This window comes from Gouania willdenowi, chromosome 24 (assembly GCF_900634775.1).
Source record: "Gouania willdenowi chromosome 24, fGouWil2.1, whole genome shotgun sequence".
In the NCBI taxonomy this organism is placed as follows: domain Eukaryota; kingdom Metazoa; phylum Chordata; class Actinopteri; order Blenniiformes; family Gobiesocidae; genus Gouania; species Gouania willdenowi.
The window spans coordinates 13,276,522-13,293,384 of NC_041066.1; the positions used below are offsets into that span (position 1 = coordinate 13,276,522).

Consider the following 16,863-nt stretch of genomic DNA (forward strand, 5'->3'; position numbering starts at 1 on the left):
ATCGAGACGTTTCTCAGAAACTCAGGATAGCAGCTTTAACGTTCAGATTTACCCAGACATGTCCTCTTTTTACGTCTTGTTCGGACCGTCTGGCTGGATTTTACAAACTCATCAAAATGTCCGGGTTTCTAAAGGACCCTGAACACATCTAGGGTAATTTAAATCACAGTAACGATGCTCATATTTGCTCTATCGGAGAAAATCCAGCAGTTTCTGAAAGCTAATGAGTTGCTATTTACACTGTCATGTCATTGTGGTAATCTTACTTTTAAGTGGCAGAATCTGTAAAGATGCCGCTTTGTTTTGATGAAATCGTCAGACGCCGCATAGAGAAGAGAGACTAAAGTCCAAGATGGATTTAAATAGACAAAATACTGGTAGATTTAATAAGACAATGTAAGAAGGAAGACCCTCCTGGATGATAAAACCTCCATGGAGCTTCAGAGAGGGGCTTGAAAACGAAGGAGCCACTGGGAGAAACTTAGAATGTCGGAAGTTAAGGTGCATTTTCCATCTCCACAGACAACAGACATTTAAAAAAATATTTGAATTTCTAGAAGGAGATGCTTCTTATTGTTTCAATGATTGAGAGATTTTAAGAAGGTATAAATTAGCTTTTATCAATTCTTTATTATAAAGAGATAAATATATTTTTAAACCTTATGGACAATAACAAGTTATTTACCTATTATATTGTATTTTGCCATTACAAGGTAGATTCAAGAAAACATTGAGTACTTTGAGTACGCCAAGTGTCTCTTTTTTAGAAATCAAAATATGGTCACCCAGGGTTTTACCCCTTGGCCATGTTAATATATTTTACTTTTATATGTGACCAGCAATGGCTTGTTTTAAGATTCACTAGGATTTAACTTAAGTGAAAACAATTGATATTATTTATTTTAATTGTATTTTTTTTGTTATTGTTAAAACTGTATTTCAAGATTGTGCCTTTTTGTAAAACTCTATGTTGAAGTACTGCTAATAAATGGCTTATAATAACACATAATAGTCATAATTTCAAAATTCCTGTCAACTTTTTCCATTTAAAACACGGTGGGCCGCCGGTGGGCTTCTCTACCACCAGGTTTAGCAAGTTTTCTGGGGGAAACCCTGACACCCTACTTAAGGGAAGCTTGTGTATTGCAGTTTCTCAGTGTAACAAGCTAAAGATTTACAGGTGTTCACAGGATATTTAGAGAAGCAAACAGCTATCAGGGCAAAGAGGCTCATCCAGTGCTTCTAAGTGTCTAAACAGCGAGAGGAAAGGCTGGGCACTGGGACGATGCTGAGAGCTCAGCTTTGCTCCGCCTGCGTGACCGGTTAATGGCCTGCTGGGTATTTGATGACAGTTGCAAGAACCTCAGGCTCAGGGTGTCCTTTACACCATTTAAATCTTTGTCATCAAATTGCCTTGGCTAAAAAAAAATGATTTATGTGGAGCTCAGCGCTGCGAGTTTCTCAGTAACCATCCCACTGGACACCCAATGAACTCTGATCTATGACAGTGGTGTTGAGAAATAATTATGAAAACCTCACTGGAGCGTCTCCAGCCACGCAGCCACACATACATGCGCATACATGTGTAGACCTTATGGTCAGCACGTACTGTAACACTTCATGCTTGCGTGAGACTTTAAAATGGTCCGACAGGCCGAGAGCCAAGCCAAAAAGGAACGAGAGGCTCTAGATGCCTTGTAAATGTCTATCAGCTCCTAACCATGTGATCTGAGCTGATGTCCCTCATGAGAACTCTGGCAAACACATACTGTAACTGACGCACGACAGTTATTCACAGCTGCCTTCTATAGAGGACAGTTTTAACGGCTGAGGATTCTTGGGGTGGACGTATGTTAACACTTGACTTAAGCACTTATAAAGCAGTGGACCAAGGAAAGAGGAAAAATGAGACAGAGGGACAAAGCCACAGTGATGTCATCCAAAGTCATATTTAGATCAGCTTCATTGGAAATACAAACATTTACGATGGAGTAAAAGTGTTGTTTATTATCACCTAAAGAGCCAAAATCAAAGTCAAACCTCATCATTTGCATCAAGAAAATCTTTATGTTGCACAGGCTTGCAGTAGTTGTCTATAAATCAGTGGTTCCCAAACTTTTTTTGCTCAATTACCCACTTTTTCTAACTTTTAAATCCAAGTACCCCCCTTTGGCCGACTACTACATTTTGCTCAGAATACTATGAAAAACCATAAAGCATAATGATGGAATGAACAAGTGGTAACACACATTTTAAAGCATCTCATTTTGTAAACAAGTGGAATGAAACAGTATTTTGTGCCTCCTGAATAGGGTTATTTTTATTTTTTTTATCGTTTACGTTCATCATCCTCCTGATGTGGGACCAAGACTGACTCTTGTATTTTCAGTTCATGTTCTTCTTTGTGTGTTTTTGGTGTCACGTTGCGTGTTTTATTGTTATTTGTCTGTTCTTTTTATTATTCGGTATATTTTTCCCTCGTTTTGTATGTTTTTGTTGTTGTTTTTGTGTGCTGTTGGTATTATTTAAATTATTCTCTCTTAGTGTGTGTGTTCTTGGTGTTGTTTGGTTGTTTCCTATGTTGTTTTGTATGTTTCTCTGATGTTTTTGTGTAATTTGTAGTGATCTTGGGCATTTTTTTCTGTTAGTGCGTGTGGTGTCAATTTCTGTATTTTTTGTTGTTGTTTGTTTGTCTGTTATTTTTATAATCCAGTATATTTTGATCTCATTTAGTGAGTTTTTGTTGTCGTTTTGTGAGTTCCTGGTAATATTTACCAGTATGATTATCATTTTTAACTAAAAATAATCATAAAACCCCATATTTGTAATGATTTTATCTACTAATTTTCCTCTCTCTGTCTGAAGAACCCCCTGTAGTGCAATTGCGTACCCCTAAGGGAACATGTACCCCCATTTCAGAAACACTGCTCTATATAATGCTACTCACCGTGTCCTTGCAGGGCTGCATCTAAAATTATCAAACATTCAGATTATCTTGTTGACGCCATTACTCACCCGCCTTCAGCATTTAATATTACATATTTAATTTCAGTCGTTCCTCACCTCGCAGTTTAAGCACACTGTAATCTTTTAGTGCCAGAAAATAAAGTGTCACATCAGTTCGACAGTGAGGCAGAATTTCTGTGCGAGTCTCACCACAGGCCTGAAACTGAACGAACATTTGCCTTTTTTTTTTATTAGCTGTAGCCTCAACCTTCTCATAATTTCCTCCAACTTTATCGAATGACTATTTTTAAGGTTTGGTTAATCACTCAGAGATAGGCATTAAAGGTTAATGTAAAAAATTTAAAAAAAAAAGAGAAGTAGAACCGCTGTTTCCTGGGTTTTATAAAAGTATCCACAATTGAAGTTGGAAGTCTGACCTTGCAACGATGTATTTTAATTATTATTTATAAATCCACACATGGCTGCATGTGTTTCAGAAATATCTGCGAAAAACCACCTTAGAGGAAATGAACTTGCAATAAAAGAGACTTAAATTAGATCAAATGATTGAATGGTGAACCAACAGTTTTTCACAGTATAGTGTCCATAAACATTTGAAATGACTGCCTCTTTACTTTTGCTTTCTTGTAAAAAGTTGATGCCAAACTACACAACAAGAAATTTAAAAAGCAATTTTAGTAAGTTCTGATGTAAATTTGAAATTTAGCATTTAATGATGGGGAATAGAATTGTCTTAATGACAAAAAAAAACAAAAACAAAAAAAAAAAACGTGACGATGCCAAACACGAATACATGCCATCTAAACCTTCTAAGAATAAAACAGTCACAGGCCAGGAACACATGTGAGGTCAGAGTAGCACTGACCCTTGACCTTTAACCTTTTTGCCACAAAAAGCAATTCATTCACCTCTGACTGACAGTGGACACCTGTGCATTTAGAAATAGGAAATAATAAGGTAGGAGAAGGGCTATACATAGAGTGGTTAACATATCTATCAGAGTGACTGTCAATTAATCAGGAAAACACTCTGTAATTATTAACAAAAATATATCACACAAATATTATACCTGATAAGGAATTTCTAAAGTTTTTGTAACTATCATTTGAGCAGACATCTGTGTGATGGGATTGCACGTGTGTGTCCATATCTAAATGTTCATGTTGATGTAGCCCTTGCCTGACCGTGGCCCTGTTCAAGTCTTAGCATGCTCATTTATAGCCAAGCAGCCCATCAATCTTAATGGAGGAGAGAAGAGCAAAGACCTGATGAAATGCCAGACATGATCACTATTCACTTAATGGGGCCAAGGAGAGAGGGAGGGGCTATATAATGGAGGGACTTGGTGGAGGTGGCAGAGTGAGGAAGCACTGAGAGGGAGTGAAAGTGAAGAGGGAATGGAATCGGAGAGAGGGAATAAGTATGGGGTGACACAGAGAGAGGACTAAATGTGCTTATTCCAGTTGGTAATAATAATGATCCTCCTCCTTTAACCCAAGTTACTCTGAGTGAATGACAGCAGACAGAGCCTCATAAAGCCTGATGGATAGCTAAGGTTAGCAGGACATTCGTCATATAATAACACACACACACGCACACATACACACACACAAAGTTTAGTTAATATGTTTTAGACAAATTCTAGTCTTAAAGTTATGGAAGACTACAACATAAATGGCCCCTATATCACTTAATCACAGCTTATTTACCTCCATGTGGCTATGAGACGAGGTGTGCAATGTGCCGCGAGCCTTTGCTGACACGGGACACTGTGTCCTCTTGGAACAACCTCCTCTCGTCCCTCTGCCAAGCTCAGCTCAGGGTTGAAGTGAAACATTTTGACGAGTGGATGGATTTTTCAAAAATTCGCAATTTAGCATTTCGTTTGTGTTTTTTCTCAAAGCAATATGCAAACCTTTTGAAAATCGCAAATCTTGAGCCTGTGATCCACCATTTTGTGTGTGCGGTCAATGGCTGGCAGACACCGTTCCATGTTTCAAAGAAAAACTGGTATTGTGTGATTTGATAAGCCATAGTTTCCATAGCGCAATCTTTCAGATCCTGAAAAACATCAGATGTGGACGATAATGGTACCTTAATTAAATGTATGATGATGTGATGTGTGCGTGTGTTCGTAGGCAGAAAGATACAGGGGAGGCAATTCAGGGAAAGACTCTGTGTGATTAATTATATTCCTGGAAAGGGAGTCCTACCAGCAGTCTGCACACACACTGATCCCACAATGCAGTCCGCAGCTGGGATGTCAAATTAGTCTATACTATATACAGTGTGGAAAATATTATATTACTAATACTAACTATTTCACACATAAAATCTTAGCATTTGATTGGAAAAGGCAGCACCTGTTATTTATTCTTCACATGATGCGTGCCGACTCGTTGGCCTGGTTAGCGAGATAAATGAAACCCAGATCAAAGCAGTTTAAATATTTGAAATCCCGTATGTGTCTTGTATATTTTGCCTTCTAGTCTGAAAGCGGGACCACAGAGGGCAGTGCAGTATGGGGTGAACCTGGGAATGCCTACAACAGCTGCGAGAAGCCATCAGATCTGCAATTCCTCACACTTCAACAGCCAACAAGGAAGCGATTTATGAAGGCCAGAGAAGGAGAGAAAGAAATGAGGACGGACAGAAGAGACGGAGACATAAACAGAGAGAAGAATGGAGAAAAACAAATAAACACAAATGGGGATACAGAGTTGAAAGATGTGATGAAGGCGAGCAATATGGAAGAGCGTGAGGAAAGATCTGAGGAGACGGTGAGTTAAAAAAGGCAGTTAGATTAGAAGAAGGGGTGGGAAGCTAAGCTGCACACGCATGCTATAGGACCTAGGTTCCCAAAGTGGGGTACACAAATTCTTATAGGAGGTACGTGAATAAAAATGCAAAATTGGAAACTAGAATATAAATACAGCAGCAGTCAGGAGCCTCCATGCATTACCACAAATTACACATATGTAAGACTACCAATGGTGACAGAGAAACAATCTCGTGCCATCAAGACTTTGATGCCCTTTCCCACCAGGTGCTTGTGTGAAAGTGGATTTTCAGCTTTGAAAAACATGAAAACAAAATACAGAACAAGACTTTGCGTAGAAAATGCTTTAAGACTCTCTAATGGCACGTTTCCACTGGCGGCACAGGCTCTACTCTCTTTTTGCGCGTTTCCACTGGGAAAAAGTACCTCCTCCATGGTACCTGGCGCTGATTTTTCGGTACTTCCTTTGTTGAGGTTCTGAAAATGTGACGTAGGCACAAAGCAGACACTGATTGGGTCTGAGAATCATCACAGCGTAGAGTCATCAACTCATGCACAGAGAGGAAGTATTTGGCCGCCATTGATTTTTGTTGGCGATCTAATGAGGATGGCAGCAAAAAAGTGCAATCCGTGGAGTCTGGCAGTTTGGCGTGTCAGGTTGGTGCTCAATGGAAACGCTCCAGAAAAACAGTATCGGATCCTGAAAGCGAGGAGTGCGAAGCTGTGTAGAGCCAATACCGCCAATGGAAACGCAACTTTAAACTTAGCAAATTCAGAATCAGAATCAGAATCAGAATCATCTTTATTCGCCAAGTGTATGTTGTACACACGAGGAATTTGACTCGGTCAACTGTGCTCTCTCCAATAGTGAAAACATTCAATAATAAACAATCAACTAGAAAAGATGATAATAAGTATAAACATAAGTATAAATATAAACAGTAGTTAGACTAGAATGTGCAAATAACAAGATGATAATAATAATAATAATAATAATAATAATAATAATAATAATAATAATAAATTAGAGCGTATATTCTTTAATGCAACGGACATCGAGTGAAGAACGGGAGGGTAATGAAATAAAAAAATGTACAGTAGATAGAGGTGTAAAGAGTACTGATATATCCTACTCAAGTAGAAGTACTTTTACTCAATTGAAATTGTATTCAAGGGCAAGTAAGTCATACATAAAATTCTTCTCAAGTACAAGTAAAAAGTAGCTCAATTAAATAGTACTCAAAGTAAAGTTACAAGTTACTTATACCCCCACGTTTATTGTTGGGAGTATAAGTAAATGTTCGTTGGTCATTTAAAAAAAAAAAAAAAAAATAGTTTACTAAGTAACGATTGAGTGTAGAAATGTAACAAATGAATTTATATATTTTAAAACGTACTTGAGTACAAGTAAAATACCGTATTTTTCAGACTATAAGGCGCACTTAAAATCCTTTAATTTTCTCAAAAATCGACTCATGTATGAAATTAAGATGTCAAAATGTTTCAGTACAACTTTGGTAAACTATGAAGCTGTACCACTTGATAGATTTTTGGCACTTTAGGGCTACCGTAGTCAGACGTCTCGTGGAGTGATATGTACCAGTACTGTGCTTCAACATACTGACCTGAAAAAGTGAGTGTATTGTTCTGTATTTTATGTGTTAAACCTGAACAATGTTGAAAATTATTGTTAATGAGTTGAATGAAGTTTGACTTATCTGACCATTTGTTTCGCTTAATGAGCCTTAATAAAAATAATAATAACAACAACAACAACAACAACAACAAACCGGTGCGCCTTATAGTCCGGTGCGCCTTATGTATGAAAATAGACCCGGTCAGACCCATTCATTGATAGTGCGCCTTATAATCAGGTGCGCCTTATAGTCTGAAAAATACGGTAACTGATTTAGAAACATACTCAAAAAAGTATCCATAAAAAAAACTCAATTACAGTAACATGAGTACTTGTAATCCGTTACTTTCACCACTAACAGTAGCTGGCAATATACACCTATTCAAGTTGGTTGCAACACGCCAATAACCAAGAAAGATGAAGAAACTCAGCAAAACATTGCAGAGTTCTGTTCATCCTCTCAACCTCACCCTTTTCATTAAAGTTGTAGTGAGTTGTAGGCAAGTTAAATAAATCCAGTGATCATTCTGAATAAGATGTTTTATTGTGTGCTTACAGGTTATTAATGTCATTTTTTATTATATATTATTCTTCAATAGGATTGGTAAAATTCAGACACAAATTTCACTTCAGGGCTACAATGTATATGACATTACATTATTATGTTTTTAAGTGTGCAGGAGTAAGGGGTACATGGCTTCAGGTTAAATATCTGAAGGGGTACGGGACCGTGAGAAGTTTGGGAACCACAGCTTTAGGAGCATCTGAGCTCTGCAGGTGTGATGGACCTATCCAGGTGGGGAACACTTACAGTAAAGTGGTACAAACTGATCCAAGCTTCTGTTCCGACAACATGAAAAATATCTTGGGTTCTTGAGCAGCTCCACACAAACACTCACTTCCTCCTGTCATTTGTCTGCTCGCCTCGTCTGTGGTGGGTTCCTGGTGTGAACGTAACGTTTATTTGTTCTTTTAATATAAGCTGACCCCTGTCTTTGCTTGCCCCGTGTGTGTGTGTGTATCTGCCTGTGTGTGTGTGTGTGTGTGTGTGTGTGTGTGTGTACGCGTCCTGAGAGCAGTCTCCCATGACAACAACATCACCGACCCATGGACGGTGTCGAAAGGAGTCCACGCCACACAGGGAGAGAACACATATCAACTGTGCGCGTGTGCGCGTGCGTGAGTGTTTATATTTGTTAAAGTCTTGAGCATGTCACCAAATGGATCCCTGGGGCTCTTGTTTAGCCCTCATTGGCTGGTCAGCTTGCTATGTTTGTTTCCACAGTGACATGGCTGTCACTGCCTTCTACCACCCAGGAACAGCTGTCAATCACACCAGATGATCACCATTCAACCACATGAACTGTATGCAGGTAGTCAAAACCCTGATCCTACATCAAAATATCCCTCAAATCACTGAAAACGCATTGTAAAACATTATATCATGACCAATATTAAAGAATGTCATATCAGACTCGCTGCATGCACCAATATAAAGAAAAAAAAAACCTCCAAGGTCCATGCATCAAGTTTCTTGTTGTACAAATATTATGATATACGTATGGTGGTAGTTTGGGGACAGGCAGTAAAAGCATTGGCACAAAGCTAACAGTAAGCCGAAATACAAACAAAATATAAGAACAATGTTTTCCTTCTTTTATGAGTTAATCCTTCATTTTTGCAATAATCAATGAATAAATGTGTAATCTGTAATCATGCAAGGAACACTTGGGGTGTATTGCAAAAAGGAGGTTTAACAAACTCTATCCATAAACTCTGGGTCAACATACCCCGCAATGGAAAACTCTGGGTATCTGGTTCCATCACAGCTGGTATGAAGTGGGTCAGTCAACTCCGAGTATGTAAATCTTGGGTTACATAAGTGCATGAGCCCGATAAAAAGCCACCATCAATTGAGCAAAGATAACACGCACTACCATGGCAACCACCCAGAAGAGAGCGATTTATTCACCCCGATGGGTGAAATAAGCAGGTGTTTGTGTTCTAAAGGTGCGTTCACACGGAACGCCACTTCAGCAACTATAGTCTTTTAAATCGCCCGTTATTAGTCGCGCTTTTTGGTCGCTTCATCAATTCCTTGTGCCAGGGACGTGACGACCAAGGAATATCTCTTTTTCTACAGCTGTAGGTTTACTGCACTTGCGGTTTAAATGCTCAACTTACAGAGTTTCTAAAGGATGAGTTCAAAATGTAATTAGAATTTAAAAGGTGTTTTAAGGAGTATTCCACTTTCATTTGGCCCTAGTAAATTGAAAAGCTGTTCTTTTCCCTTATTTTTAAAAGTTAAGCTATCACAACGTATTGTTAAAGAAAACGTTGATCTATCTTAACCTTTAAAAATAAATATAAAATAACAGCTTTTAACTTACTCTCGTATCCAAAGTGGCACATATTAATGATGTCATGTGAACTTCCGGTTTCTTCAAAATACAACATTGTGTCGTGTTTTGCGACCTGAAAGGCACTTTCATTTCAGGCCGTTTTGTCAAAAGACTTTTATTTTTAAATCTGAGGCTGTTTCATTAGATGGCGTTTGGTTTGACAAATTTGTCCGCTTGGTCTTGTACAAAAAAATAGCTTGATAAACAACCCTTATGTTGTCAAACCTAATGACTGACCAGGTTTTATAAAGATTTTCTAATTTCAACCACGGGATAGTCTTCAATTTAACAATATACATTGGTTTACATCGATCATCTTGCTTCTTCTGACACAAATAATGGTGAGGGTCCTCAATCTGAAAACTGGGCCTAAAAGGATTACCACCAAACTGTAAAATTAGGAACAAATAGGCAATTACAAAGTGTTTAATTCAAACTAATTTTGACGCAGACAAAACTCCCCGACATGCAGTAAATACAGCATCAGCCGGCGAGCCCACATATCAAAAGAAACTCCACAAAGCAGGTTTGATGTTTGAGGACTCGATAAGCCTCTATCTGGGTGTTTTCCTGACAACTTAACACATTGTGTGTGTTATTGTGTGCACTTTTTCAGCTTAATCCTCGTCCTTGCTTGGCGGTCACACACTTTGTTGTCCACACAGAGAGTGTTTGGTCCCCTGTGGGCTACAGTAGCTCTGTGGAAGTGTTTGTGAGCCTGCTCTGCTGAATACAGTAAAGCCCTTTTCACTGTAAGTACAAATCAATACTAGTGATCAGGGGCCAATTATCAATACTGTTCCATCTGCCGCCTGTCGGGCTTAGCAAACACACACAAAAAGGTCAAAAGTGGGCGGTTCATGACGCACTTTGTAACACAACTCACGAGTATCAGAATGAATGTATGATATTGACAATTATTTAAAGATGTGTTATATTTAAATGGACTAAATTGTTGGTGACAGAGCTCTACAATTAATATGAGCTACTCTTTAATGAGTTTGGCCGGTTGTTGCTGTGACCTTTCTCTGTTTGGGTCTGACCCCTGCAGACGACCCTAGGGAGGGATTAGGCTCAGATCGTCCTAATTAACCCCTCAGCACACACCTCAGGCATAGTGGTGTCTACAAATCAAACCCCTGCTAAATATACTGTACTATCCATTTGGTTTTATATGGGATCGAAAGCAAAGAAATCTACCGTTTTCCCAGTATTCCTTTTACAAAAAAACCCAAAACCCTATTCAGCATTCAGACTAACATGATCACCTCGTTTTACACCCTTTTCACTGAAAGGTTTTCTGGACACCTCGCCCTTCCTGACTCATCCACTAAAAACGTGTGGCCCCAGCTAACCCCCTCTCTAATCCCATAGAAGCCTAAACAAGTGTATTTTGACGGTCGGGGTTTGCAGAAAGGAAGCAGAGGTTGGATTTCCATGGAAGTTTAAAAACCGACAAAAACATCCACTCGGAAGTCTGCGGAAATGAGGCCGTTAACAAAAACAGACATCCAGATTTTTGCTGAGGTGACGGAAGTATAAAGGAGGGGGTTGATTCTTTTTGCACTAAACCTCAAAGCAATGCGTGTAAAATGATTTTACCTGCTGTGAATAAATAATGTTGAAACGAGCTAGTCACACAGAAACCCAGAGAAATAGAATAGAATAGAATAAAAAGAATAGAATAAAATAAACCTTTATTGATCCCCAAAGGGGAAATTCACACCTTGCAGCAACACCATAGTTGAGTAAAAGTAAATACCAAAGATATGCCGGTAAGAAATTAATTTGTGAGATGGTTAAAGGGTAAAACTGTTAAAAAATTGAAGCTGTTTGTTATATACTAGACCACATGTGTCAAACTCAAGGCCCGTGGACCAAATCTGGCCCGCGAGAGCATCCAATTTGGCCTGTGGGACGATTTTACTGAAATTAAAAATTACATTGAAAACATTCTTGAAGTGTCAAACTATTTCTATTTCAACCCAGTTTAATATCAAATGGACCAAATCAGGAAAATCCAAGCATTTTTATAATATAATGATTTTACCATAATTGTGCCAAAGTTGACCTTAATCGATGTAAATGATCAGCCATTTTCTCTTTTAAATGATAAAAGTCAGATGCTACGATGGATCAAACATAAACTAAATTTTTAAATAGGTTCATTCGTCAGCTCCAAATATCTATAACTGCACACCTTAAATATACTGTACATACAGTTATTTACATATGGAAGTGTTAAGAATACAGTACAAATTACAATAATTTAGTACATTTTTCTTGTTTGGCCCATTTCAGTTTGATACTCCTGTTCTAGATAAAACAATACCAATTACTATTGTTCTGAATTTAAAAGTTTAATTTTTGCGATAATATGACATCAAAACAAAAGCTTACGTACATTACATGTATGTTTAATCATACACGGCTGTTATCAGACACAGAACTATGAACTATGGGTAACTCCCTACAGCCACAACTTTTCCCAGCTGTATGATTCTGATAAGTGACGGGCTGTGAATGCATGGCTTTGTGTGTGCGTGTGCGTGTGGGTGCGTGTGTGTGTGTGTGTGTGTGAAAGCCATCTAACTGGGCCCAGTGTCAGCCAAGCCACACAGGTGTGAGGGTGTGAAAGATATGAAATAAAGCGCCTCCAAACGCTTCAGCATGTGTGACCTTCGTCTCTGTGACTGTGATGCTACTACACACACGTCCACACACACACACACATACACACACTGTGTGACTCTAACAGTAATCCCATATTGAGAAAATGTAAACTCGGACATTGGTAACGCCTACAGCCCATTTGGTGTTAGGATGTTTTTCTTAAGTTTAAAATCATTGTGTGAGATGCTCATTCATTAGACGACAAAGGAGATCCAGAGTAAAGGATAGACGTGAGGGAGGAGGGGGTTACCGGTGGTTACAGGCATCCAGAGAGCTGGACAGATGGTTAGACTGTGGTCGAGGTTACACAGCAAAAGCAGCAAAAGGCTGTAAAACAAACATGGTAAAACCATGTGTGTGTCTATGTGTTACTTATATGAATGTGGAATGTGTGCTTCCCTCATGCGCTTACAAACACTCCTATACTTGTAAATCAATCAAATTGCCATATTCAACGATAATGTGTGTGTCAAGCTAGGGTTTATTTTGTCCCTTTGAAAATGTGGTTCCTGCGTTCTGACGCTGGAAAAAGATTTGTAAAATGAATGCATTAAAACAAAATATTTCACTTTTCATTCAATGATTTATTGCAAATACCAATTGTTTTCTCGTACTTTGAGTTTTTGGAGGAACTCACATTCTGAAGAACAAACATTCACTCCAGTTAACCCAGTGGTCCTCAAACTGTGAACCACTTTGATAAAGCCACGCCCCCTGCCTCCCTAATACATTTTTTGGGCTAAATATTTTACTACTACCATTCTAAAATATGATTGTGCATGTTTTTTTCATACTTTTGATTAAAAAACTGTAATTTTAATTTATTTTTTTTAAATCTTTAAAGGTCCCATGTCATGCTATTTTTCACCCATCTGAAATGCTCACGTTCGTGCACCTCCAGGAAGATCAGAGAGCTCAGAGAGCTTCCTGGAGGCGCGGCTTCTCCAGCTCAGTGCCGCGTCAAATTCATCATCAAAGTGGGAACGCATTGGAGCGAGGTGTTTGGGCTCGCCCTGCAGTAAGAAAGGAGCAAATCACCCTCTAACTAACGATTGAGGGAATCAATGAAAAAAACACTTTGGGCATGTGTAGGAAGCCTAAATAGTGCTTTATGTTGTTTAAAACACAGAAAAGTTGACTTCGCGTAACATCGGGGCTTTAAATCAATTGTATTGAAATTTTGTGGGATGAGGGGCTGAAAATATTTCACTTTTCTAAAGGGGAGCACAACGGAAAAGGTTTTAGGACCACGGAGTTAACCAAATATGCATGTTTTTGGGATGTGGGAAAAAGCCAAAGTACCCAGAAAAAAACCCAAGCAAACCAAAGGGAGAACATACAAACTCCACTAGGAAGAGGCCAGAACTCCCCAGGATTCAAACCCAGCATTCAAGCTATGTTGCTGGGATGCAGAAGTGCTAACCAGATCACCAGCTTCCAAGTCTGTGTAACAAAATCCCTTTCTGTCCCATCTGAGCTTCCCACAGGGACTGGGCGGGGCTCGTCGTCGGTACGGGGAGCAAAAAACACCTCCAAGTAGCATCAACAACGTCTTACCCTTGGTTGTGCTGTCAGCGCCCCCAGGATCCGGGTGACTCATCAGTTCACAGAAACCACAGACATGGCGCCAAGGATGAGCGTAATCTTCTCACACATCTCCCTCTACTTCAGCTCTCCCTTTAGCCTTGGGATCCTCCTCAGTCCCACCTGAGCTTACACTTACACCTGCAGTGAGGCGAGACTATCTGAGCCAGGATCTTCACCCAGGCTAGAACACAGCGGGCAGGAAGCTGCAGGGGCTTCGTATGTAACCAGTAGCAACTGGTGAGTTGTGTTTGTGGGTTGTTTAGACACGCGTGTGGCTTGTGTTTGTTTGTTTAGTCAATAATGTTTACAGATGGATGTGTCCGTGTGAATTCTTCTGAACCCTAACTGACAAAAAACTATATCTCTGATATTATTGGGGGGCAATCTGATCACTGGGGGTATTCTAGTCAAAATCAACTACACGTTCAAAACTGGTTAAACTGTTAGGGCAGTACTGTGTTGACACGGAATAAGATTGAGTTTAGGATTGATTTAAGTGGAGATATTTTAGACTTTATGCCACACGTGTCGAACTCTAGGCCCGCAGGCCAAACATACGGCCCTCGCTCTAATTTTCTGCGGCCCCTCAAACAAAACTGTAATTCATGAAGTTGGAAGTTATATAAAACACAACATGACACACAAAATGACAGCAAAATGTCAACAAAAGTACTCAAAATGATCACAGACACACTAAAGAACCACTTAAACACAAAATTACAACAAAACAGTCAAAAAGGACTTCAAAGACACACAAAATGCCAACGAAGTTGCACAAAATGACAGAAAAATACACAAAAATATAACAAAAACACAAATAATGACGCAAAAAAACAAAACATACAAAAAGGCAGCTAAAATTTGCTATACTGACAAGAAACTAGACAAAATGAATTAAAAAACACATGAAACGTCTAAAAACTCAACAAACACCAAGAAAACCCACACAAAAGGACTACAAAGACAAAGACCTTTGTTATTTTATTACTGCTCAGATTGATCATTATTCTATGCTAACATAAATATTGATAATGTGGCCCTCAGATCAGACAATCACATTTTTGTGGGCCCCACTCTGGTAGAAGTTGCCCATCTCTGCTTTATGGCATCAAATTCGGTCCGCAGCAGAAAGCTAATGAAAAGTCAGAGAAACCATGAATCATTGTGAAAATGATAATGAACTAATGTCTACAACTAATTTAGTTGTAGACATCATCAAAATAAGACACAAATTCAATGAAACTCCACAATATTAGCAAGGCTCACATTTCCCCATGCTTATATCACATGATGGCAGTATTTTTTTTATCTGATGTGGATTAAAAAACTCTAAATTTTTCCCAAATCCTGCAAATTTCTTCAAATGATTCCACAAAATTACATAAAAATTGGCATAAAAATTAAATATATTGAAAGTGAAGATCCTGCAGGGACTGATATGTGTCACTTAGTGCTTTAATATCATCAGTGCCATACATATTTTACAATTTATTATAAATGATTAAATTACTTATTTTCTCGCCTAAAATCTGTGGCCCACTTAAAATGAACTGCTCCTTATTTGACCCCTGAACAAAAATGAGTTTGACACCCCTGCTTTATGCCCTTTAGTGGCCACTTCGGGTACATTAACAAGGACACAGACGTACACAATATTCGTATTTTCTAACCATTATGTACATCCATTCAAAACGATATATTTTGATGACTGTGGAGATAATAGCATTTTCTGCATGTTCAGGTTTTGGACAGATTAGTGCTGACTTTGAATTTCGTTATTCTACATGGAGCAGGAAATCATCATCTGTCTGGAAGCACAGGCATGGATTTAAAAGCCTAAAATCTGACAAATTCATATCTGGGTGTCATAACAAGACCAAAGTGGCATTTTTAGATGTTACACAATGGATTTTTTTAATCATTGGCCATGTCCTTACTAACTGCACTATAGAAGTTGATTTTAATCCATTTGCAATTGACTATATGTACCAGTATTTGGAAAAAAAGGCCTGATTGCAATAAGACATTTAAAATCTGTCAAAATATTGAAAAAAAAAAAAAAAAAAAAAAAAAAAAAATCACACTTCTTGTGAAATTTGGCTCTTAAAAATCAATGAAATTGAGAAAGGAATTGTAACAATATTCCTGAACCACACCTCTTCTAAACTCTTTCTCTGAGGAAGAGGAGAAGTGTTTCATTCCCACGACCAGCCCACCACAGGAGATGCTGCAGGGAAGGACACGCCATTCAGACGCCAATGTAGCATGAACCGCTTCCTCAGCAGGAGCATACGTTCACCAACCGTACATGCTATGAACATGTATGTATATATTAATGACATCATGCTCCCCGTGCTGCTATAACACGCACCTTACCATCCGGTTTAGACCCATGACCAAATAAACACCATTCACACTCCATCTCAGCACTCACACAAACATCGTGTAGAAAACCAAGGCCTTGTGTCTGTAATTGAAATGAAACAGTGCGGGCAAAGGTCGTGACCTTCCTGCTCTGCTGATGTACTGTTAACTCTGCTCCCCTAAAGAATTACGCTCTCTCACAGCCCATTTTACTTCTTTTACATTCCCACCGTCTTTTCAACATCATTTCATACATGAATTCACCTCGCTGGCTTCTAGGCAGCATATATTTGGAAAAAAATGCCTTTTTTGTTACATTGTATGTGTGCGTTGTGCTAGTATTTGACAAAACAAGGTCATCATTGAGGAGGCTTCGCAGGGTAAAAGAACCCGTGACCTGTTAAACAATTAGAAATTGATCATTATATCAGTGGTTTAACTGATTTGGTTAGAAG

The 16,863-nt window shown here is 38.8% G+C and overlaps 1 protein-coding gene and 1 long non-coding RNA gene across 2 annotated transcripts in view; one reads left to right on the top strand and one right to left on the bottom strand.

Annotated features, from left to right (window-relative positions):
* Window positions 1–16,863, bottom strand: part of LOC114457416 (hormonally up-regulated neu tumor-associated kinase homolog B) — a 124,100-nt gene that overhangs the window by 63,881 nt on the left and 43,356 nt on the right. The window lies entirely within an intron of this gene.
* On the top strand, window positions 5,505–8,912 carry LOC114457419 (uncharacterized). The gene is made up of 3 exons (XR_003672941.1): window positions 5,505–5,747; window positions 8,462–8,561; window positions 8,668–8,912. It is a non-coding gene; the product is annotated as an uncharacterized LOC114457419 (long non-coding RNA).